Source organism: Cupressus sempervirens, chromosome 2 (assembly GCF_028749045.1).
Source record: "Cupressus sempervirens isolate cs-2001-9-10 chromosome 2, ASM2874904v1, whole genome shotgun sequence".
Taxonomy (NCBI): Eukaryota; Viridiplantae; Streptophyta; class Pinopsida; order Cupressales; family Cupressaceae; genus Cupressus; species Cupressus sempervirens.
Genome location: NC_143119.1, coordinates 591,654,007 through 591,681,665, shown reverse-complemented (window position 1 = coordinate 591,681,665; position 27,659 = coordinate 591,654,007). Strand labels below are relative to the sequence as shown.

The 27,659-nt window shown below is 33.7% G+C and overlaps 1 pseudogene; it reads right to left on the bottom strand.

Moving 5' to 3' along the window:
* Positions 1-27,659, bottom strand: LOC149574789 (2-succinylbenzoate--CoA ligase, chloroplastic/peroxisomal-like; annotated as a pseudogene).

Here is a 27,659-nt window from a genome sequence, read left to right as displayed (position 1 = left end):
CTACAAGTTGCTTCTAGCTGCTGTCAATTCTGAACAGGGTTGAAGTCTCAAAATAATTTCTCTCTTCAGTGCATCTCTCTTCACTTTTCCTATTGTGGTTCTTGGAAATGGCTCTTTCTATGGGAAGAACATCCTTGGTGACTTAAACCTATTTATACAAAGCACAAACCATTTCTTTCCATTTTTAAGGTGTGGGAAGAAAATCCAATAATAAATTCTTGAAAATGATCTGAAATATTAATTACAAAACATACACAGTTGATTCCGGATACAATCTTGTTGATTGTGTCTCCATTGAAGATTTTCCAACATATAAGGCTATGTTATAAAGAATATAGCCACATAATCTACAATTTTTAAATAGGCTAATAGGAGAGGCATACCTAGAAAGTCCTTGCTATTTACAAAACAATTGTAGTAGCATTGGGGACAATTTTTTGTGCTCATTCATAGCTACATTGTTCAGCATTGTGAAATCCTGATGTTCCCAGTGCCAACCATCCCTTAGCTTGATGCATGCAGTAACAATTTCAATAAACCTTGGATCTGGGATTCCAATAATGACATCTGCCAAAATCCTTGGATGCTATAATAGGATCTTCTCCACCTGTGATGGTAGAAAATTATTTGGTGGCATATATGAAATAGATGAGTATCATCTTGACCATCAATGAAAATTATGCTTAGCAACTAAAGTTGAAGTGCGTTTTTTTGAAACAACTTAAGTTTTTGTAGATGGGAGACTTTAAAAAGAACAAAAAAGTGCCAAAAGTAATTGAGCAAAGGTGAACATATCCAGACCAATAGAAAAATAAACTACCACAATAGAACGATGATTTCATTGGTGCAATTTTACAACAGATGATGTTATTATAAGTTGGAATTGAGCTAGAAGAGAAACACTCACCTCGAAAGGATAAACATTTTCTCCACCGCTTTTAATCATGTCTTTAGATCGGCCAAGAAGCCATAATCTACCCTCTTCATCAATCCATCCAAGATCCCCTGTATTTAGCCATCCATTTTCACTCAATGCCACTGTGGTTGAATCATTTTGGCCCCAATAATTTAGTATCACATGTGGGCCTCTTTTCATTATAGTCCCCACATTGTATAAGTTATTAGCTTCAAGACATTCATCACTATGTTCTATCTGTATTTCCACATGAGGAGCAAGCTTTCCCACAAAAACTCCTATTCGAAAATCTTGAAAATCATTTTGATCAACTGGATCCATGGAATAATCCTATATTTCAGTAAAATTGCCTTGTCAAATTATTGGATTGTGGGCAAGAGTGAAAGTCATTGAGGAATAGGCCTTTGTCATACCTTTTTTAAAATAATAACAAACAAGAGTTTAGAAAAAGAAGTAGAATTAGGTCTCCTTAGGAAGTAATATGAAATAGGTAAATGAATGCAACTACATGAAAGAAAATAACATGACATAAAGGTTAATAGAAATCATTAAATGGGAGACTTTTCAATGATTCTATCATCTCCCTTTCCTATTATTAAAGTAGACTGTAAACTAACCATAAGCTGAAAAGATCTGAGCTCTTGGAAAAAATTTAGTGACTTTCTTGATAAGTTGTGGTGACAGGCTTCCAGCTCCATTAAGTATCTTCTCAAGACTTGAAAAGCATAGCATTGATTCCCCTTTCTTTCTTCTATTGCAGGAGCATGAGGGATATACAATTAGTAGTGCCCAAATTAGATTTATTCCCGCAAGTTCATTTTTAGCCTTTACAAACATTATAGTTTTACAAAAGCAACAAACATACAAAGTAATTTTTCAAGTACAAACATTATAGTGATATATGTGGTTAGTATTTGATCTTCTTGTTGACAATATAGCTGAGATTTCTGTTCCATGGAAAATCTTTGCTTGGCAAATGTTCCTTCTGCTCAACACTTGGGTTTGGTTCTAACTTGTGTACAACCACATTTTCCAAAAGATTACCAGTGACCACATCTCTTCTTACTATGGCTTTACTACATATTGATAAGACCTCTTATTTCTACCAGGTTTTGACAAACAAAAGAAACCATGTTTTTCCAAGAGAGTTTGAAATTTGGAATGGTCTAAATAAAACATTTTAATTTTTATGTTTTTAGTAAGAGAATTCAGTTACGCAAGTAAAAGTAATTATTAGTGTACCTTGAATTGATGCAAAATGTAACTATATCAACAAGCATAGTTGGTATAGTGATAATCATTGATACAAAGTATCTTTGTATTGCAAATAGAGTAGAAGCTGCTTCAAACTTGGGTATAAATATATGGTATCCTCCTGCCAGTATAATGGCCAACGCCAAAGAGATTCCACCAATGTGGCATGGTGGAGAAGTGTGAAGATAAATCTGTCAAATGTGATATGAGGAAGACCAAATGAGAATTTTCTAGATTCTATAATTTGGAGCCATCTTGAAAATAATTCTTACATTATTTTCTATAGTTGATGGCTTAAACATCACATATTAAGGCTTGATTCCTAGGCTAAACTATTAAATAGTCAAAGTTGACTTACTTTTTCCAAGCCTAATGTTTCCTTAGTATGTGAAGTTTAAGGGTGGTTGTACTCTTCATACTATTTTTTAAATTGACAAATTTCTAATTTGCTAAACTAGGACATGTATTGTGAGAAGCATAATAACTATAGAGTGCAGAGCTCTAACACACAATTCATAAGTTAACCATAAATATTTGAGAGATTGATTACTTCATTATGATTGTACCTATAATGGAAATCTTTGCTTTTGACTGAACAATGAGTGCATCATGGCTAATTGCTACTCCCTTTGGGTTGGCTGTTGTACCTACAAAATAAAAATTATAGAGCATTAACATTCTAAGCACATGGAGGAAATCATCTCTGAAAGAGTGTATAACACCTAATGTAAAGCAGATGAGAGCTACTGAATCTGGTGCCCAGTGAAAGTCAAGGTCATGAAACCCTCCTGCATATACTCCAATAGACTCTGCACTAATCACTATCAAAACTCCAGTTGAGTTCAACATTTCTATCCGAACAAAATCAATCAAAAGTTAGAAGAATTCTGCATGCATAAACTAGTAGCACTAACAAGTAGGGTCTATTTAGTCATCTAATGAAGAAATTGATTAAAAAACTATTAGCACTAGAAAGATGTCTAAATTTAACTTTGTCTTTGTGTTGCTGAGATTCAGAGTTCAAACACATTCCTTTGCATTTAATGCTCTCTTTTTTGTGCTCTTTGATTGTAATCTCTTTTGAGTTTGAATGAGCTTTATCCCTTTTTAAATAAAAAATAAATGTTCAAGTTGTTTTGCATGGAAAGCTACATACTATAGCTCGGATTGGTAGAAGTGCTTGCAACACTATTTTGATGGACAATCAAAGCCCACCAATGCTCAAATGGTACACAACTAAGTCACTCATGTTGATATTGCATTTGTGTTTAACATATGAGTAAGACAATCATTATGTTATTCCGCTCAGCAATTGTATGGTTACCAAAGTAACAACATCATGAACGCAAAAGTAGGTCTCAACACCTCCATTCTTTGGCTACCTCTTGTTCATAGAGATCACATGCTAGATTTGTATTAATCTAGCTTTAATTTGGAGTAAATGCACTAGTTTTCTAAAATTTTGGAGGTAAGAAATTTTGATTGCACTTGAATTGGTGATGTTATGTATGGGGGATCTCACCCTAACTTGAATACTTAGTAATAGCATTCTAATATGAATTTGAATGAAAATTCTACAATTTAACCATAAGATTATTGACAAATATGCGCATAAAAGATGTTAGATAGCAAAAAGTTTAGAGCAATAGATTACATTAAGTGTTACAATTCTACGAGCAAATATTTATAGGTTCTTGTGCATTGGATTCCCTTTTCTTATTAGCAAGATATGGGAGAAAAAAAAGCAGCAGAGTGGTAGTACACAAGAACTAAAACCTTTCTCTTGCTATACCCAATTACAGTAGTTTTATTTGCATTAATTCCGTTATGAAATCTCTTCAACTGATTTGCATTAATTTCATTATGAATCACATTAATTCCATAAAATTATTGTTTTTATTGCTTTATGATTGCCATAAAATCTCTTCAACTGATTTGCATTAATTCTATTATGAATTGCATTAATTCCGTAAAATTATTGTTTTTCTTGCTTTATGATTGGCATAATTTTTAATAAAAATTGTATTCTCCATTTCTGTTAATTACTACATCATTTAAGGATATGGCCACTAAATGAATGACTCCACAATGATTATTTTTGTCCCTATGCGTGGCTTATTGTAATGCAAATTTGATATAGCATTTTATCTTGCGGGTGCTAGATATTGCTGTACCCATAAGCCATTGTCCTGCATAGGGTTTCAAATATTATTCTGACTGACATGAAGTATCTATAATTCTCACTTCTTGATTCTTGAATATCCAAAGAAACTAAACAAGACTACTAATTGCTTCCAACTATAAAAAGCCATGGTTAGCTTAGCCTCTGATTTATCTCCTACCTTGGGTTGAGGCACTACTATTTTTGCAAATGAAATGTATTCAAATAATCAGTTGTCTTGTTACCATTCTCCACAAATATTAACCTTTTCACCATTGTTATCAATAACATTAAGTTTAGCTTTCAAATTATAATATTTCTTGCTTATGAATATTTTAAGAAATTCATGAAGGTTTATGTTTGTTTCCAAATGTACGAAGTTCTGGCTAGTTCCACCAATTTTTGTTTGACAATCCTAACTTGAGTTGGGTTGTTGTTATATTTGCAAAAGAAGTACCAAGTAATATTGTGTACCATTCTTTATGACCACCAATTGACTCCATTGGAACACTCTTTTGCAGGATTATCTAGCTATCATCATCTTGCTTTTGAATTCATTCAGTTATATCTTCTTGCTTTTGAACTCACGTACCACCTAATAGTGTGATGATTTAATCTTTTAGGAAAGGTAAAGTACATGCCTATGCAGCCAATGGGAGGAGACTGGTTGGGGGTACATTTTATCTTGATTATCTAAGTGTTGGTGTTATAGAAACTCTAATGATGGTTGCTTCATCAGAAGATGGAGAAACGACATTGTCAAATGTTGCCCAGGTTAGTAATATCAACTTTTTTATTTTATATTGGAACTAGTACACAAATGTAACTTGAAAGAATTTTGAAAACTTACATAGAATTGATCAACTTATAATCACATAAAAGTGGCACCAAAACACCAAAAAAAATTATCCCTACCCTACAAGAAGTCAACCATCAGACAACACTTAAATCAACTATTGAAATAGCAACCTTCAACACTTCATACTTCTAACCCAGGGACAAATGCTAGAGATCTTAGCACCAACTAATCGTAGAGACAAAACACGTGATAGAATTCAAGGGAGATGCATTATAACACCGAAATGAGTAGCTCAGCTAGATCAAATCTATACCCTTTCTAGTGACTCCCAACCATGTCCAAGATAGATCCAAAGAAGCAATATCAAACAACAGTCTTTATGGTCACATCCCACTGAAAATTGAGAAAGGAATCATCTGTTTGAACTATCCATATAAGCAATCAAAAGTAAACATCAACATATCTGCCATCCAAAATAATAGGAGTAAAGCCAAATCACCAATTACCACATCAATCATTTTTCCTTTTCCCCTTTTTCCCTTCTCATTGATCAACAAAACCTTCAACTTTCTTCTTTAGAGAATGGTACCTAAAATCCACACATTCTTAAAGACAATAGTTTGGATAGTGCCTCACAGGTGCAATAGGTTAAAGAGGATGAACACCATTACCATATATTGTCAAAAGAGTTCTCATTAGAGCATGTAATGCCCTGCCAAGGGATCTAAAGAATTAATCTAAAATATCACTAAGTTTGCCAAACAATATATATTTTTTTTAAAAACATGAAAGATAAACCATTCACAACACTTGCGGAAGCAATAGAAACAATTCAAATGAAATTAAACATAACATAACATAACAAGTTACATTCTTTAAAGATCCCTTAACGTTGAATCACATCTAAATTAACTATTCATCTAACATATGCAAATCATCAATATAAGAAACATACCAATAAATACATCTATCATAGGGTATATCATCTATCATAATGATCCAAGAACATAATGAAGATAAATACCAACCAAGAATGCTTCAGCCATGGTGTCTCGGACGGATCTCAAATGATAAGAGTGGAAAATACACTACCACCCGACCGCGTGGTACCTAAGTGGTCCACTCTCACCGTGCTGAGGAGATAATCTCAAGTCCCAAACAGGCTATCAAAATCACATAGCATAAATACTCTAATAGTCCAAGAATCCTAAAAGTATACTAACTCAAAGGTTCCATCACACAAAATTGACATCTAATTCCCAGAGGCACAACAATGACACGTAGGAAACCTACTCTGCAAGCGAGAAAGTGTCATCGCATTTATCACATACAAGTTACCCTGGCAGTTAGCTAAACTCCACGGGTCCATACTGATCTCATGCGGCCACTAGTATCCTCTCATACTGACGAGGCATACTACAGAATGCACGGTAGCAACCATGCGTTCTCACTACTCCCATCCTAGCCTGTACAAGCGCTCAAGGCATGGGCGAGAACATCAAAACAATTATCTTTTTAGGTTCATTTAATCTCCATTTAGTGTGTAAATGTTATCACTTATTAACCAAACTTATAATGAGTTACCCTGGCAGCCACTTAGGGCCCTAGCCCCCATTGCAAGCCACTTCCCGACACTACAAGTAGATTACCTACCCTAAGCTCATGGAATCATAAATCACCACAGTCCTGTATAAGCGACTGGAAAGAAAATCCAAAAGATAATCCATAAAAAGAATCATCAAATATCCATGATAAAAGCATCAAATATCCACAATAAGAATAATCAAATCTCCATGAGCATCTGAAAAGCATCCATAGAAAATCATGACCACAACAGTTCTCTATTGGCAACTGAAGGCATCACTGATAATCTTAAGTATCCATTGGTTCTCAATAACCAAAATACGTCTCAAAATAGATCACAATATTCATTGGTTCTCAACAAGCAACCAAGAATATCTCAAAATCATACTGATCGAAGACTCCAAAACGGTTGAGTCAAAACATGTCACAACATAACATCATCAAGAAATAAATCAACATTTCAGTCCCATCATGGTGACTAGAAAGTAATCCAAGGATAACTGATCGATGACTCAAAAATTATTAGCTCAAGTGTTTCATACACATACATCTCAGCTTCACACATGAAGACTGATGAACAATAACAATCAGTAAATACAAACACTTTATAGAGCATACGATCACATTACCATGGTTGGGCTTATAAAGATCGAGACCAAATAAAATCAACATGCCATCACATCTCATAACCCCCAAGCCTCTGGTAACAACCTAGGACTGGTCAACACTAGTCAACCCAAAAACCCAAAACAAGAAGCATAGAGAATACACAATGCAAACACATGTTTTGGTTTACTAAATTCACATAGTTGAATAATGTGTAGGAGTTTTCAGTTTTCTGTTTGCAAGTATACTTTCAAGTGTCTTAAGTTTCATCATTTGACCGACAAGTCAACCCAGTTGTTTCCCGATAGCATTATCCTTTCATTATTAAGAATTACATTCTAAGAATAACTTAAGGATAAATATTCACTAAACTGATCATCATTGACCTTTAATTAAATTGTTCTCTATATTTAACCATGATCCATATTCTAATTGATTAACTCTTCTTTTAATGTTACTTTTACATTTCAACATAATCGAAGGATCATTGTTCATTCATAAAAGAACCCAATTACTAATCTTCGAATAAGAAGATTATAAAATGATCAATTAAATCCATCAAATTAACTTAGGTACACAGTCCATGACTTTTATCATTTAATAGTTCTCAATTAAATATTACTAAGTCTCACCATTAAAACATCTAAGGTCATTATTCAAGTCATAAGAATAAGACCTATCAACTTGATATTAATATTTTTACAATCTCATTAAAATAATCATATCAATTAAAATTTTATTACATAATTTAATTATTAATTAAATCTAATTAACTCTAATTAATTTAATTAATAATTACATATCCATGACAACGTTTCAATTAATATCAGTTGACTAATAACTAACTATAATTTTGTAAGTTAAAAGCCAACTATAATTTAGTACATAATTATTCATATTCATAGTTCAATAATAATAACTTGTTAATATTTAATAACAAACTATATTGGAAATCTTATTAATAAATCTATAATGACTACATTCGTCACTCTGCAACAATGTTCCCATTTATATTTCAATAATAACAAGTTATAATAAATCTCCAATACCAAGTATTATTATCTCAAATAAGTTTCCTCTATATGCGTTGGTTTAGTTAATTAATACTCCTCCAAATTATTAACCAATTCAATTTGATTAATATCTTTTATAGTACTTTAATCATTAACTAATCTCCTCTAGATTATCTCTAATCAAATTTGTTGATAACTATTTAAACCATTATTTATTAATAGCTTGTTAGACCCAACAATCATTAATAAATAATAAACTCATCAAACTATATTTCCATAATCCCTATTAGTTAATATTTAACTAACCTTCAAGGCATATCAATAATTTATAATCAATATAATAACTCAAATCGTAGCTATGTTATAACAAGGTCAAAATGTAACAATGACCCATTGTAACATTAAAATTTAAGTTTTAAAATCATCTCGTGATATTAAATTACCATCTCTAAATTATTTAATATATATTAAATAGTATTAAAAAATCCACTATATAAACTATATTAAAATATCTTTTCTTTTAATTTTCTCTCATTTAAAAATGCATTTACTTAGATTGACTAATAATTAATTACACTTCTTCTATTATTAACTAATCTTAATTAAATTTGATTTAATTAGATTAGATAATAAGCCATATAAAACTAATGCATATTAATAAGATTCTAATAAGGGAATGTTGCAATAATATCTTTAATTCATTCCATACTTTGATATATTATTTTTGTGAAGTTTAAGCATAAAGAACTCTTGGTTATGAAAAATGAAAAAATATCTGTCCTTGAATAAAACAGTCCCAGTACGACGGCCATATCTCCCTAATGAACCATTGGATCGGGCTGAAATTGAAATATGTTGGAGAGGGCCAAGTTGTGCCAATTTTGACCAGAGCGATCGAATAAATTCGATCTCGATAAAAAGTTATGAATGACTGAGTTTGGGTCTATCCAAGGGGCAGCGACAGGACAATTTGTGATGAATTAAAAATTTTCTCTTAAAATAATTGTTCTCTAAATTTATCCAATAATTTCACTAATGGATTTGGCCATAAATCTTGAAACCATTTTCAAATCTATTTCAATTTGATTCTAATTCGAACCCAAACCCGTTTAGATCTAATTCCTTCCTTAAATTGAAGCTAAGGTTTTCTAATGAGTTCTCTATTGTTTTCTTTGCAACTCTATATATCTAAATTCCAATTTAATTGTAGATTCATTCACAAGAAATATTCAGACACATATAACAGACATGATGAAGACAAGAAGAGAAATAGTGCAAAGAGAATATGCGAATATCACAAGTGCACCTGGACACTGATGCTAATCCGTCATGCCTCAGAAGTCCATAGAAAATCCTTTCCTTCTCCATCATTCGCAATTCCTCCAAGATCCAAGCCAACCGAAAATCTCCAAGTGACTAGAAGTGCTAGAAGGAGCATAGAAGCATGTAGAAAATATATGAACTTCTCCAATGCATGTAAGCTTTGAAGCTTCCATTTTAAGCTTGTAGCTTGTAGCTTCCATTCAGCTTGTCTAAACACACTAGGAGAGCCTCTATTTAAAGGCCTCTAAGATGCATCTAGAGTGTCTCTAGAAACAACTAGAAGATAAGCATGACAACCAAGCATGGGTCTTCTCCAACCTTCTAGATAAGTCTTAAGGTTGTAGACACCATGTGCTCAAATAAAATGCTAACTCCTAAGTGTAGACAACTAGTGCATTCTTAGAGTGCAAACTCCAGTGTTGTCTACATGACAACTCTCGAGAATTTACAAACTCCTATGTGAGAAAATATTAAAATAATGCACATTAATTAATATAATATTTAATTTACTTTTTCCAATTTAATTTATTTATTTATTAAATCTCATGCACTAACTTTAATATCTCCACTTTTCAATCTTAATATATTTATATTTTAGACACATGAAATCTAGAATCTTTTAATAATTTAAAAAATATTTTTCACTTTAAAATATATTTTTCACTTTTAAATTTTATTTTTCAAAACTTAATTGCTAAAATATTTATTAGCTTTAATAATAATATTATTTAGTCATTTATTTAAAAATGAACTCCAAATATATTATTATTAAAATAAATATTATCACATTCCAAATTTAAACTTTAAACTTTTATTTTCAAATTTAATTATTTTATTTAATTAATTTCTCAATTAATTAAATAAAATAAATATTAAAATACCATATTAATTTTTCATTTAATTAAACCATTAATTAAATCTTTTAATTAGGCTTAATTAATAGAAAATACATAAAAAACTCACAAGGTAAAAATATGAAAGCCCATCATAGCCAAAATACATACAAAATCAAACCAAGGGTTAATATCATGAATTATGTCATCTGACGCATTCGGAGGGTACTCAACTCGGATACTTGTCCTAATTTTCCAATTAGAACAAATGGCTTAGAGGGTTGGGATTTGGACTTGAGAACTTATCTCCCCTCTCTTATCATTGAGATAATGTGATAGGGTACGCTCATCTTGGCAATTTAGGAAAGTCGATACTCGGTACCTGCAACCTGCATAAAAACCACGCATGTACAAGCACAAATATACTAAACTAAATAGGCAATGGTAGGAAGTGGTGCATCGTGTAGATCTCGACTAGCAGGTGGCTACGACTCCCTTCCTTAACCACATCAGACACACCATACAAAAGAAAATTCGTAAAGCAAACACACACACCATACACATGCAAGTATGGGGTAAGTATCCATAAGAAAACACATATGATAATAAATCATTTAACTAAACTGAAAGCAATGTAATGAACATCATGCATACATGAAATATAAAGTCTAAGTAATCTCATCACATAATAAATTGAATCCATAGCACAATATCTGATAATCTCAAAAGAATGCTACTAACCAACAACATAGAACTAGCTCTAAAAGAGTTGACAATGATAACAAAATGCGAACTAGGGGCAGGCACTACAGAACATACATTATCAGGCACTAAAACAACAACACCGCATTCTTCACTTATTTTGCAACAACAATTGGGACATGAGAACTTGGCTCTAATACAACATGCATATGACAACCTAGCATTGCATCAACATTCATCTGATGACCAAGAGAGACACTATTTGGCTCAGCATCTAAATTTGTAGGAACCTTGTTAGGGACAAAACAATTTCAATAATCATCTATGTTAGCTTAGCTACTTAACATTATCTTGGAGGGCTAAATGTACGTCTGACCCCATCTCCAAGCTTTTAGACTCCAGAATAGGAGTCCCATCTGGACAGGAATTCTTACCATCATCTTTACCTTTATGAACCTACATTGCCACATTATTCACAACAACAAATAATGTGGCATCTAGATATGCTTAGAAGAGTTATCCCCTACAACCAATTTATTAAGCAACAAAACTATCTGAAAAAATGACTTTTTAGGTAGATAATTAAACCAAATTCTTGTCTCTTAGCCCAAACATTCCTAGAATCATGAAGACCTCATAGGAGGTTCAATTAATTGCACCAATCAGCAAAGGGCAGTCAAGCATACATGTAATCACGAGTAACTTGAAAGAGTTTCTTACCACCAACCCATTTAATATTCTTCTACAAGCCAAAATTGCAATGTATTCTTGTACAACAATATTTGATTAGTTAACACAATCGCACACATGCCTAGATAAGTCCCCAACCTTATTTTTACAAAGAGTTTGAGTTTGTTTGAAAGTTTGTGTTTTGTTGGGTATTTGAGCATGTATTCTCACAATTTGATGGTCCAATTGATATAGGTTCCCCTGTGATGATTTCATGGTCAAGCCTTCATAAGAAATATCAAAATGAGTTTTGTCTCTTTCTTATCAAATTTTATATTTGATATCAGTTTTCCTTCCCATAGAATTACCACTTGTGTTGGGGATGCTGTTGCGTTGCTTGCTATATGGCACATGCCATACATATTGATAGCAAACTTTTTGAAATCTAGTTTACTTTTCATGGGGTACTCAGATATGTTATTTTGTAGATTCTACCTAATATTTCAATTCTTCTCAATTTGTATACTGGCTATGTTCCTGCCCACGAATATTGTCTCAGGGCAATTAAGTTTTTAGAGTATATGGTGACTAGATGCATTTGGCATCTTGAAAAATTGATTCATGACCACTGTCATTTGATACCTATCTTGTTGGTATTTTGTTTGTGAAAGAAATAGACAGTGCTGTAATAGTCATTATTTTTACTCCAAAATAAAGTTATGGATGTCATATTAGGTTTTGTTGGAGGGAGGCTTGGGGTTGGACTTAGTTAACTGCCTTGCCATGATCATTGGTCCTTTTTATATGTAATTTGAACATCATTTCTTATGGCCACTAATGTTGCCTTGATGTGGGAAATAATCAAAATCAGAGCTATGTCTATGTTTAAGGAGTCAAAATTGAGAATGTAAAGAGTTTGTGAAGGGAAAAATGTCTAATTACTAAGGCCAAAGTCAGGTTCTCATAAAATAATATAATTGCCCCAATTTTGATTTGTAAAGGATCTTGATAGCATTTCCTCAAGTCTCAGAAAAGCAAATTGTTAGTTGGGGAAAATCTATTCAGTCATCCATCTTATCTTTCTGGACCAAGTCTCTCAGTAATAAATTGTAGTGCCATTTAAAGATTTACGAGTTTATCATAGAGGCTTCAAAGTTGTTTCAATTAAATATGCAATTTTTCTTTAGTGTTGGTTGAATCTAGGAAATTATATTTTTATGTTCTTGCTACATATGGTGTAGAGCTTGTTGACATGTTATATGTCTCTTCTTTACTTTCTGTTTCTAACACTTCATTTTCAATAGTTATGAAATTCTATTTTTGTTCCTGTTTTGTATAAATTTGTTCCTCATATGTGAAGCATCTTTGACATGTCTTGGACAAAAACACATACTTTGTTTTGGTGTATTGAAGAATTTGGATTCTTTGGTAGCTAATTGAGATTAAACTTCTCTTAATGCAGGTGCACTACGAGAGAATAGGTAAAGATGGCCTTCCGAGCCACTAAAATGAAGAAATCTGATTTCAAGTCTAGGGATGTTGATCAAGATCTTTGTTGCCTTGTAAAAGGTTCAGTTGAGTCATTGAAGGACATAGTTGCAAGTTCAAAGTCTACTACTGGAGCTTTGGGGCCCCTCCTCTCTTACATAGATTTTCTTGCAGATGACAAGAATTATCGAAAGTTTACCATTCAACATTATCACATAGGTAGATTTATGTGGCTGGATGCTGCAACTTTATGAGCATTGAATGTTCTTGAAAGTAAAATAGATGTGAATGAGAACTTTAGTTTATTTGGATTGATGAACAAGACATGTACTACTAGCATGGGGAAGAGATTATTGAATAGGTGGCTCAAGCAACCTCTCTTAGATGTAGAAGAGATCAAGTGTAGACTGGATATGGTGCAAGCATTTTTTAAGGATGCAACATTACAACAAGATTTAAGACTTAATCTAAAAAGAATTGTAGATATTGACCGACTTGTGTGGAAATTGGAGAAGGGTAGGGCCAATCTACAAGATATTGTAAAGCTCTATCAGGCAAGGACCTTCAAGTTTTAATGTATTTGATTTTTTATACTATGTATTTGCAATAAACATGGTTTGTGTTTTTTCTCTTCTATGATCACATGGATACTTTTGCACTAAAATTATGTGTTTCTTTCACAACAATGAAATTGTGCTTTGAATGAAAGTTGATCATTGCTTTGTATCTAAATTTATTTGTGTGCTGTGCAATTGCACTTACTGATTAAATGGTGTATTTCGTCATCTATGATTGTTCTTAGCTATCATGCTAAGCTTGTAGTTAGCAGATATCACATATTTTACAAGACAAGAACTATGATTTTCAAGCACTTAAACTATTTTTGGATTATTTTTGTTCACTATAGTTATTGTACATGTGATAGACAAGCATACAACTTCTTGTAATCAAAAGTTCACTCTAACAATATCAAGGAGACTTTTCTTTATTGATTAGGGAAAGATATTTGGATGCCTTTGAACTTTGGACAAGACTAAGTTGCTGAGGGTACCAAGAGCCACAAAAGTAACATGATTTCAAATTTCTTCCAATGTGAGCTCTCTTAATGTGAATCTTGACCAAGAAGTTTGCTGTTTAGTGAAGCTTGGCCTCCTCAAATAGCTCATTTAGACTGCTCAACTTCAAATTGTTTTCAAACTGATTATGGATATCCTTTTGGGCTACACACTCTATAATCAAGTGCATTTTCTTTCAACCAGTCCTTTGCCACAAATGATGGAAGTTCTGAGGAGACATGGTCCTCAGTTGCATTAATAATGTTCTAGGCTTTTAATTGCAGCCCTCAAATAGGTCTTTTCATCAAGCTTCCTAATGGGGTTGACTTCTTTGATATAATGCATTTTTCTCCGGCCATTTCATTTTGTCCACATGACAACTATGAATTTTTGTAGCAAAAATTTTCTATCTCATCTTTAGAGTTACAAGAATATTGCTAATGAATGTCCCATTTGTCTATTCACTTGCCATTTTGCTTCCTCCAAGAATTGTACTGTGCCGACAGGTCTATCTATTTTTTCCACTTAACAAATGAATAATTGCTTATGCCTCCAATCAAGAATATACTAGCCTCAAGTAAGAGGATCTCATAGGGATGACTTCAAGGTTATTAATTACTTCACAACCATAGAGGAAAATTGACATGACCAAGAAACCAAAAAGAGTTTTCTTGGACTAACAATCCTACAATTTGGGTTTCCTGCACTTGCTCTAAAGAAGGCAAACAACACTACATTCTTTTAGTCCTAAATGTAACTAAGCCTATTGTGGAAATTAATTCCTAGGTTCTTGTATTCTACCATTGCCTCCAAATATGTAGACAAATTTTTTAGATGATATTATCCTTGGATAATTTTTTGGAACTTTATAATGGTCGGAAGAGGTATGTGTCTTTTGATTAAAAAGTACCTGATTGCTGAAGGGTGCTTAGCTACCTTCTATCCACTGGTCCAATCAGGCCATTAGTTTATTTTCTATTTTTCCTCTTGCTTGGCTTAAGGAGGCCTTAAATGCTTAATGTGTAACGTCACATGACATACCCTATTTTATTGATAGCTTTTGGTCTTGTATGCAAATTGATCCATATTTCTCTCTTCCATTCATCATTCATCATTCATCATTCATCTTAGAATATTTTGAACAAGGGATTTTTTTAAAAGTCTGATTCTTTTCTATATTTTTTTGATCTAACTATTTCTAGTAAGTTTATAACTTTAATAGATTGCAGAGATTATGATTTTGTCTTTTTGGTTTTAAGCAAGTTTATCTTTTCTCTATATTCTCACAAAATTGGATGTGTGCTTTAGGTGGTGACCAAAGATGTCAAATCAGTTCAATTTACCTTTTATACAGATGAAGAGGTGTGATCTTCAAGTGTAAAGTGTATTACAAGTCCTGTTTTATTTGATAACATGAACATGCCTGCACCTGAGTGATTGTATGATCTAGCACTTGGTCCTCTTGATCAATATGGTAGGTGAGTAATAGAGAGCTTGAGACACTGAGTTAAAAATTTCTGAATGTTCATGGTAATGGAGGTTCTATGTTTGCAAGTACAACTCTTTAAAGGGAAAAAAAGAAGATACAATTTTTTTGAATATCTCAACTCTTAGTTGCAAAAATTTTACTTCAAAGTCGGACTACTCTTATTATAGGTCTTTCCCAATATAAAATTCAAGCTAGCAATGAATAATCCATGCCTCTAAAAATGGTCCTTATTTGATGAAAAGGTTTTAATGTTTCATATTTAAATTTTTTTTTGAATATCAAGCCCAAAATGCAAGCACTACCACACAAGAACAAAACCATCATTTTGGAACAACTTTGGTTGAAATGGAGAGCACAATTCTTTACCAGCCACAGTATCACCTAAAAATTGCTAGGAAAGCAGAGTTTGTTTTTGTGAATTTTCTTTTACATTTGGAAATCAAACATCCAACTATTGCCTAGTCAACCATGGTAGGCATGGAGCTTATTGGTGAACTTGTTGGGTTCCCTAGCTATTGAAAAATTATCGTGTTTAACTTTAAAAAAAAATAAAAATATTGTCTACTAAGAAATTTGATTTTGGCTAAGTTACTAGTGCTTTAGAAAATCTGTTTATTGTCAAATTTATTTACTCTTGTTTTCCCTCTATTTCAGAGCATCTATATCGTATGTAAATTGATTTTTTTGTTAATTGAAAGTGGTCTTTGGATAACAAACAACCCACTGAAAATATCAAACCTAGATTGATATACATAATACTGTAAAATATCTCAAAATTGTTGTTGGTTTAGATGATGAGCATCCTTTAATTTTTGGAAGTTTTTGTAGGATTTTCATTTCCAAAATGTTCTGCATACAGGAGATGAGATTACCTAATAGTTTTTTGTGCAAGAAGGGAAAATAAATTTAGTTTCATCTATAGCTTTCTTTTTGCAATAGAGATTTGAACTTAACTCTTCATTGTCACAAAACAACTCTAAACATAGTTTGAGGAAACTATAAATGATTGAGGTGGGCAGTTCTAGTGGGGATAAATCTCAATAAACGTAGGAAAAAATCACTTGTAGTTGAAACTTAACAAAAGTGCTTTGTAAATATATCTTTTTTTGATGCTATTTTTGGGTATCCTGTTGTTACTAGGAATTTTAACACTCTAATAAAGGAGAGGAAATGAGATAGTATATTCTTAGAAGACCAATTTTTCTAGAAGTGCCTTCAAACTATCTTATTATCATATTGTCAAACAACTAGATGTACCTAAGGATGTTATTATTTATGTAAGTTAGGCTTAGAAATTAATTTAATTTTTGTTATAAAGAGAATATGAATTTTTCCTCCTTGATCCAAAACTATATAACAAGGGGACATGAAGATTCCAAACATGTGAGTGGTTAAGACTCTTGGTATTACAGAATGATGCATTTAATTTCTCAATTTTGTCTCTGAAGAACAAAACAAGAGGATTGAAATGTTGGAGAATATGGTATATATGTGAGTATATGGAAGCACATCTTTGCTGCAGTCCATTGCAAAATGCCAAATCTCTCATGATTGAGGCATAAGGTTTGCACTGGACACATGTTGGGAACAAGCCTTAACTATGATAATTTCCCTCCCAAATGGTTTGAAATGAAGATGCTAAGGAATGCAAAGGAGGACCAATCCTACTCAAGAAGAGGGCACCCCATCAAGATAACTCATTTGAATTGTCTTGTATTTGAGAGTAAGCACTAAGTTCACTTGAAAATCTTTAAATTTAATATCTGTTGTTTCATGTATTGTGTTGGTAAACAATATTAGAGGAAATTGTTGGTGTTTTAAAACTACTGAACAACAAAGTGTTCAATACCAGAATGATAACACTCATACAATTTGAGGATCAACTAATTCCCATTATCAGCTGCATGATTAAACCATTTGGACCCAATTTCAACAAAACCAAAGGATGGTTTCCTACTCTTTTGGCTCTGCTAAACCAAGGTGGGTGTACCTAGGGATAATTTTAGTGCAAACTGTTGTGTAGAGATTCTTTTAGTTTCATTCTGATTCTCATCTATTACCCACTAACATATGTGCAGTTTACTTCAACTCTTTCAATATTTTCAAACTTGTATGCATCTCTTACTTGTAGATCTGGTCCTAATTCTCCTAAGATTTACAAATATTCCTGGAAATAGTAGCTACCTAAGACTTAAAGAATAGATATGAATGAGTATTGACGAGCATTCATAACTTTTGAACAAAATGGAAATATGATTTTGATTTTATAATAAAATGATTTGATATGCAGCTTTAGAATTCACCCTTGCTTGCTTCTGATTTATGAGATGTCATGTCCCCTTTTCAAATAATTAAAAATAATAAACTTTGCTAAGGCAGGCAGGCCCCAAAAAGGTGAAGTTTCAGCAAAAGGGGCTAATATTTGAAAACCAATGGAATAATAAATAAAAATTATTATTAAATTATATTTTATTAACCCCTCTTGGATGTGAGTTAGGGTTATGCCCTCTTTAAGGGGTTTGGAGGCATTTTGGGCTCATTCTATAACTTGATTTTTGCTCATTTCTTTGTTGTTCTTACGAGGCTTCCAAACCTGTGGAGAAGGAGACCCAAGAATGAGAGTTTGTAGGTTTTTAGGAAGGATAAGGATGGTATTTTGAAGCCATTCTATGTGCATGCTCATGTAGAGTTTTCCTTTGTGCTGAACAGTGCAAATTTGTGGGTTTTCGGGTGTGTTTTTTTGTAAGAGTTTGGTATTTCTGGTTGAGTATTTCATATCAGTTTGGGTTGCTGCTGTATATTAGACTTTAAAGTGTTAAAATAGATTTGAATATATGTATTTGGATATGATTATACTTCTGTGATAGATTATTAAGTTTTTGTGGTGATTCCGAGCTATTTTGTGCTATTTTTGGGAGCTCGATGAGCATTGTTTTTGTCCTCCGTTTGGGAGCTATTGTGTGCATGTTATACAAATATGAAAATATCATTTTATAGGCTATTATGCTGCTCAAATTTCTATAAAAATCCCCACTTTCAGATTTGTTAATAATAGGTGAAGCTGTGAAGCTTTTGGCACTATTTTTGGCATACCTGATTTGGGGTTTATTGAGAAATTGGTGGATCTTTGAAATATTGGTTGCTTGATTTTAAAGATCTGATTTGAGGCTTGAAATATCATATAAAATCAAAGAAAGGGACATTTCAGTGGTATCAGAGCTATGATCTTGCTAGCCTGAGGGTTTGTAGAAGTTTGCACGTCAGATTTGACAACTACCCAGATCTTGCATGTCATAATTTATGGTTGCATGTTGCTTCTAATCAATTGCATGTCAAAATTTATGGTCGCATGCAACTAAGTGAAAGAGAAAAAAGATATTTGCAGCGAGAAAAGAGTAAAGAAATTTTTATCAAACCTCCAGTTGAAAGTAAAAGTACAAAATCCAAGGAAGGGAAAAGTATGGTTGATCGAGATGAGATGGCAAAGAAATTCTTCCAAGACATCCAAAATACTCAGAAGCAAATAGTGGATAGTTTGGAAAAAACTAGAGAGGCTTTGTGAATATTGATAGAAAAACTACAAGGAGTTGCATCTATTAATGAGAAAGGGAGCACTTCAGAGGAGCCAAGAAATCTGAAATCCACACCATCTAAATCAACCAAAACTATTTTCTTGCCTGCAGATGAGCCACCAGTACCAAATCCAGCCATTAATCTCGTGGAAGAGGTTACAGGTAACTTGATTGCATCAAGAGCTACTTACAATGGCTTAGATGATGACTTTTGTAGTTTGGTTCCTTTTAGAGAATATGTGGATATGATGAACACTTTGATGCCCAAGAAAGAGAACAGGAGGGAGCATGCCATAAGTGGAAGAGAGCTCAAAAATAAAATAAGAAAGTTTACAACACCTACTTTTGATGGAACAAATAAAATTTCAGCTAGAGCATGGCTACAAAAATTACAGACTTTCTTCACACTTAACCCCATGAAGGAGAGTGATGCTGTTCAATTTGCAAGTCTACACTTGGAAGATGCAGCCTATGATTGGTGGTATCATGGAATGACTACTCAAGGTCATGATTAGGTAACTACATTTGATGATTTCAATCAAAGGGTGATAGATAGATTTGACCTCAAGGATGATGAAGAGTACTTTAAAGAATTGTCAAAGTTGAAGCAAACCAAATCAGTTAATGAGTATATAGAAGAGTTTCAAAAAGTGGCTATTATGGTACCTGATATGAGTGAAAAGAGGATTGTTTATCTTTTTCTTGATGGTTTAGAAGATTTTGTTAAGGGTTTGGTTAAGGCTTTCTCACCCTCAACCTTATAGGAAGCTATCAAAAGAAGCTTGCAACTTGAAACCTGCGTGCCTATGAAATTAGTCACTAATCAAAAACCCTCAAATCTTTGGCAACATAAGGGAAATTTTCAGAAAAAGACTTTCCCAACACTACCACCAAAAGATGTGATAAATGTGGCAAAAAAAAGGTAGATGAAGAGACTAGGAGTGAATTACGAAGGAAAAAGCTTTATTTTACTTGTAGAGAACCATGGGTTCCAGGACACAGATGTTTGGGGAAAGGTCAAGTGCACTATATTGAAGTTGCTTCAGAATCTGATTCAGATGAGCATGAGGAATTTCATGACACTAAGGAGGAGGTAGAAGAAGAGAAAGAAAAATAAATCAGCAAGGATGGCACTTTAGCAGCATTATCAGGAGTCCCAAGATACCATCCCTTTCGAATTTGAGGGGTACTAGTAGGGCAAAGGTTGACAGTTCTTCTTGATAGTGGGGCAACTCACAATTTTATTGATGAGGGATTTGTCATGAAAAGAGGGCTTAAAGCAGAAGATTTTGAGGGATTCAATGTTACTACAGCTGATGGATTCATTATGCCTTGCACATGGGTGGTGAAACAACTCAAGATGACCTTAGGAGATTATGAGTTATGTGATGACTTCTATGTGGTTGGTATTGGGGAGATAGATCTTGTATTGGGTGTTCAATGGTTGCACTCTATTGGAGGCTATTACATGAACTATCAAACTATGGAGTTTAAATTTTATTCCAATGGGAAAGAAGTCATATTGAGAGGCTTATCGAATGGAGCACCTAAGGCGGTCTCTACAAAGAGGATGGAGAGGAATTTTTGAAGAGGACAACTAGCATGGGTAGCAGGAGTCATAATCCATCCAACAAGCTCTCCAAAGAATCAAGGTAATTTTCATTTTGAAATTCAAAATATTCTTGATAAGCATAGTATAGTTTTCAATGACTTGCCTCCAGGATTACCACCAGATAGAGGTTTTGAGCATGTTATAGATTTAGAACAGGGTGTCAAACTAGTTATAACAACCCCATACCGCCATCCAAGAGGTTATAAGGAAGAAATTGAAAAAACTATTAAAGAACTCCTGGACATGGGATTCATAAGGCCTAGCTCTAGTCCATTTGCATCATCTGTGGTACTTGTCAAGAAAAAGGATGGTACAATGAGAATGTGTATAGACTATAGGGCTCTAAACAAGAAGACCATAAAAAATAGGTATCGCATACCATGCATAGATGAACTCATTGATGAGTTACATGGTGCTGTATACTTCTCAAAAATTGACTTAAGATCAGGGTACCATCAAATCCGAATGAGGAGTGAAGATGTGGAAAAGACTGCTTTCAGATGTCACTATGGGCACTTTGAATTTCTTGTTATGCCATTTGGTCTCACTAATGCACCTGCAACATTCCAATCTTGTATGAATAAGGTATTCAGCCAGCATCTTCGAAAATTTGTTTTGGTATTTTTTGATGATACCTTGATTTACAGTAAAACATGGGAAGAGCATCTAAAGCACATAGACACTGTTTTGGGAATTTGGGAGCAGCAATCCTTCTATGCTAAGCTATCTAAATGTGAGTTTGGTTTGATAGAGATCCTATAGTTGGGACATATTATAAGTTCTAAAGGAGTACAGGTTGATCAACAAAAAATCCAAGCAATTTTGGATTGGCCTTCACCCACTAATCTTACACAGTTGAGAGGTTTCTTCGGGTTGTGTAGCTACTATAGGAGATTTACCAAGGGATTTTCTCAGCTTTCTGCCCCCTTGACTGATTTTACAAATAAAGGAGCTTTTATTTGGATAGAAGAGGCACAAAAAACATTTGATAAGCTTAAGGAGGTAATGAGTTCATGCCCTGTGCTTGCAATTCCAGATTTCTCTTTACCTTTTGTTGTTGAATGTGATGCTTCTAGAGAAGGTATAGGGGCTGTCCTAACTCAAAGGGGACATCCAATAGAATTTGAGAGTAGAAAATTAAATCAATCAGAGAAAGGTTACTCCATCTATGATAAGGAAATGTTGGCAATCATGCATGCACTTCATAAGTTTAGACAATATTTGGTATGTGGGAGATTCATTGTAAAGATAGACCATAATAGCCTCAGGTTCTTCTTGAACCAAAGGGATTTGAATGATCGTCAACAAAAATGGGTAAGAAAATTGCAAGCTTATGATTTTGATATTGAATACATGAAAGGAAAGAATAATGTGGTTGCTGATGCTCTCTCATGAAAGCCCACTTTGTGTTCCTTAACATCTATCTCTGCTAATTGGAAAGTCTCCATAATTTCAGAGTATGCTAAAGATTCCTTTGCCACCACGATTTTGGATAAGTTAGTGGATGATAATAGGTACAAGGTTGTTGATGAATTGATTTATTACAAGAACATGATCTTCTTAGTGCCAAGATCAAAAACTAAGGAGAGGATATTGAGGGCCTTTCATGACACACCTTTGGCTGGTCATCAAGGATACTTCAAGACATACAGGAAAATTTGAGAGTGGTTTTCATGGAAGGGTATGAAGGAGGATGTCCTTAAACACATTAAGGAATGTATGGTATGCCAAAAAAGCAAGAGTGAGTAAAATTTTCCTGCAGGGTTGTTGCAACCACTTCCTATTCCTGAACAAAAATGAGAAAGTATTTCCATGGACTTCATCACTGGGTTGCCCAAGGTTCAAGGTAAGGATTGCATATATGTGGTGGTAGATAGACTAACTAAGTATGCACATTTCTTTCCTATCACATTTGATTTCAAGGCATCACAAGTGGCCGAATTGTTCTTCAAGGAAATTTTTAGATTACATGGCTTGCCTAGAAACATTGTTAGTGATCGGGACAGTAGATTCCTCAGCTCTTTTTGGAAGGAGCTCTTTCATTTGGCAGGAACTAAACTCACTCCCAGTACTAGCTATCACCCTCAAATAGATGTACAAACAAAGATAGTTAATAAATGGATAGAGGGATATTTGAGGAACTATGTTTCAAATCAACAACATGCTTGGGTGAAATGGTTACACATAGGGGAGTATTGTTACAATACATCTCATCATATGTCTATTGGTATGCCTCCTTTTCATGCTCTTTATGGTTATGATGCCCTTTCCTTTGTTTATCTAATACTTTTCGATAGCAAAGTACCTAGAGCAAGTGATTTCGTCAAGCAAAGCCAAGACATAATAAGGTCCCTCAAGGATAATCTACAACATGCATAGAACCAACAAAAGTTATATGCTGATAGGAAAAGGATTGAAAGATCTTTTGAGGTGGGAGATTTGCTATTTGTTAGGTTGTAGCCATATAAGCAAAGCACCTTGAAGAGGAGTGGGGTAGAGAAACTCAAGCCAAGGTTCTATGGGCCTTATAAGATCATCAAGAAGGTAGGAGAGGTAGCTTATGAATTGGAGCTCCCACCAAACAGCAAAATACATAATATTTTCCATGTATCTTGCTTGAAGAAGGTTCTAGGAAAGCAAACCATAGTATCTACAGAATTACCACCTCTTGATGATGAAGGAAAATTATTTTTGATACCAGAAGAGATTTTGGATACAAGAGAGAAAAGATTGAGAAACAGGAGCGTCATAGAGCATTTGGTCAAATGGAAAGGATTACCTCTAGAGGATGCAACTTGGGAAGGAGCACATATTATTGAGAATTCCAACCTTCATTTCTTGAGGACAAGCAATATTTGGGAGGGGAGGACTTGTCATGTCCCCTTTTCAAATAATTAAAAATAATAAACTTTGCTAAGGCAGGCAAGCCCCAAAAAGGTGAAGTTTCAGCAAATGGGGCTAATCTTTGGAAACCAATGGACTAATAAATAAAAATTATTATTAAATTATATTTTATTAACCCCTCTTGGATGTGAGTTAGGGTTATGCCCTCTTTTAAGGGGTTTGGAGGCATTTTGGGCTCATTCCAAAACTTGATTTTTGCTCATTTCTTTGTTGTTCTTCAAAGGCTGCCAAACCTATGGAGAAGGAGACCCAAGAATGGGAGTTTGTAGGTTTCTAGGAAGGCTAAGAATGGGATTTTGAAGCTATTCCATGTGCATGCTCATGTAGAGTTTTCCTTTGTGTTGAACAATGCAAATTTGTGGTTTTTCGGGTGTGTTTTTTGTAAAAGTTTGGTGTTTCTGGTTGAGTATTTCATATCAGTTTGGATTGCTGCTGTATATCAGACTTTAAAGTGTTAAAATAGAGTTGAATATATGTATTTGGATATGATTATACTTTTGTGATAGATTATTAAGTCTTTGTGGTGATTCCGGGCTATTTTGTGCTATTTTCAGGAGCCCGATGAGCATTGTTTTTGTCCTCCATTTGGGAGCTATTGTGTGCATGTTATAAAGATCTAGAAATATAATTTTATAGACTGTTATGCTGCTCAAATTTCTGTAAAAATTTCCACTTTTATATTTATTAATAATAGGTGAAGCTGTGAAGCTTTTGGCACTATTTCTGGCATACCCGATTTGGGGTTTATTGAGAAATCGGTGGATCTTTGAAATATTGGTTGCTTGATTTTAAAGATATGATTTGAGGCTTGAAATATCATATAAAATCAGAGAAAGGGATATTTCATGAGACTAGTGCCTTATCCATTGGGCAAAGAATTAGCTACTGGCGGGAGATCTAATTCAGATAACTTGCAAATGAATTAATCAATTGTAATCACCCATCTCCATTCTTATGAAATATCCTTTATGAATTCACAAACCCTACTGATTCACTGAAGTATTTATATAATTTTTTGGATTAAGAGAACAATGAAAATAATATACAACCCATCCAGATTGCATTCAGCCAACTAAACCTTATTTAAATGACTTCAAAATAGACAAACCCATAAATTGGAGATAGAAACTAATGACACAAATATAGTGTAAATACCCTTTTGTATTATCCTTTTCATATGGTTGATACAATAACCAATAGAAAACCAATTGAAATCCCATAATAGATTGCTATTTCTATCATTCAATATGTTATTAGAAAGTACAATGGAAACAAACTCAAATCAGCTACACTCTATTGGACCGACTAAATATATTTTTCTTGAGAGAAAATAAAAAAAGTACAAGTCTCAGACCATCATATTGCCTTGAAAACTCACTTATATGGGCGTGAGTTGCAACAAGTAAAGGGCAGATGTGATTGATAGGTGTCCTTCAAAAGATTTTTACATACATCTATAATAAAAGGACAAAAATGTGAATAACAAAAAAGCTATCACATCGAACATTCCTTGGTGGGTCCCTTTCTATTATATTTTCATTGATTGAGACAAGAGCTTTGATTTCTTTTTTTATTCTTCATCCTCAAAGTAAGTGGTCATTAAACTTGAAAGTGATGAATCATCTATTATTACTTGCAAACTTACTTTAATTTGGGGATTTTCCTTATCTTCATCATTAACTATGAAGGTAACTTTTACTTTTGCATTTTCCTCCTCCTCTTCTTCCGCTTTACCATCCTATAACAACTGCTCTTCTGACATAAATTTGTTTCTCCATTCATCATAAGAAGTGTCCTCTGGCCAATCAAAACTTAGTGCCTCTCTTTGTACAGTTATTAAAGAAGTTGCAATTGCCTCTAAATCAACAAAATCCTTTTTGATGGCATTATAAAATAGCTGCACTTTCACCAGTTCCTCAGTTGTTTTTGTCCATAGCCAGTAGCCAGTTTCATTAACAATATTATTCATCCTTTCACAAGATATCTCATCCAACTACTTTTTCCATTCTTCTTTTTCCTTTATTTCGTCAACAGTCTTTAAAGCACAAGGAAACAGACTAAATTTTTCAACCATATCTGGAAAAACAATTTGTTAATCTTCTCTGAAAAGAATCTCTTTTGTCATCAAAACCTTCTAATTTATTCAATAAATAAAAAAAGTTCTCTATTTGATGACAAGGTAGTTGGATCATAGATATGCACATAATTGTAATATTATTGTTTCTCTCCCTCCACTTCTGCACAAGAGGCCTCAACCTATCCTCATCTCTCTGCAATTCATCTCTAATGGATACAATCCTTGCCAATTAATGAAAAAAGGTTAACCATTCTATCCTATCCATTAAATACATCACACCCTGCCTCAATTTCTCTTCATATTGATTTTTTAATTCTACATGCAATTCATAAAGCTTGGTTTTCTCTTCTTCAAAATCCTTTGTGGTGTAGAATTGAGGCCTTTCAGGGGTATTAGGTACCTCAATAATTGGAGTGGATTTGAAAGGCTCAATTGGTGGCCTGGGAGGGTATACAATCCTGTGTCTAATGGACTCTTCTATTTTTCTTTACCCTAGCATCTTCTCCTTTTGAGATACCTGATTCTCCAATTTTTGTATCAGTATGCCCCTTTCTTCATTTGCCTTCAACACTTCTTCAAATCTAGCATTTAGTTGAGAAAATCTATCCTCTTCCTGGCAAGACACCATATTGCCAAATTTTAGCATTCTGAAGCCATCCCAATTATCTTTTTACTGCCAACTTCACCAGCCCTGAAGATTGTCAATGTGCTAGTATGCTTTGCAGTAGAGATTTCATGCATCCTTGTTTTATCCCTTTTCTCAATAGACCAAATTACAAGGGCTTGGTGGTCATCACTAAATTTGACTCCTCTATGAGCCTGTAGTATCTCTTCTTCAGTTTTTAATTGGACATCCTTTTGTTTTCTTACTGAATCAAAGACCATAGCATTCACTATATCCCATTCAGGTAAGATAAGGACTCCTGATTGCTTAACTAATTGCCTCTCGACCTCAGGTGTAAATTGGGAAAAATCACTCAAAAACTTGGATTTTACCTCTTCTTTAATAACAGAGTCTGGTCTATCGAGTTGCTCTGCTCTTATCTTTTTACAAGCCTTTTCAAAATTTCCTATATTTAACCTCCACAAAAACTATGCAAATGCCCTAGATTTCACAAAATTTTCATCATTTATAAACCTCTCGGAGGCTTGGGCAACTATAGGATCAATTTCCTTACCTTGATAATCAACAACAGTGAGCTCCAAGGAAGGTGTAGGGGGTTCTTGCAGTTCCCCAATCTCTAGATCTGTGGAATTAACAATGACATCCTCTTCTCCACCAATTTTTCTAAGTTGTTCCCTTAAAGATGTTTCATCATCTATCTGGATTGGGAACTGGCTCCAGGAATATTGTTCTGGCTGAGAAGAAGAAGACCCTTGTTCTAACTTCTACCTTTTTGGAGCATTGGTTGTAGGTGGACTTCCTGGCCTTTGTCTTTGATGAAGAGGACCCTATCGCACATTCTGAATCATCACATATTCTGACCTTCTTTGTAAGGTATATTGGCCAGGAGCTACTATGTTTTTACTATTTATTTTCCTCTGCACTTCTGCAGCCCTGTTTGGATACGTCTCAACATATGCAGCTTTCTTTTCATTCAT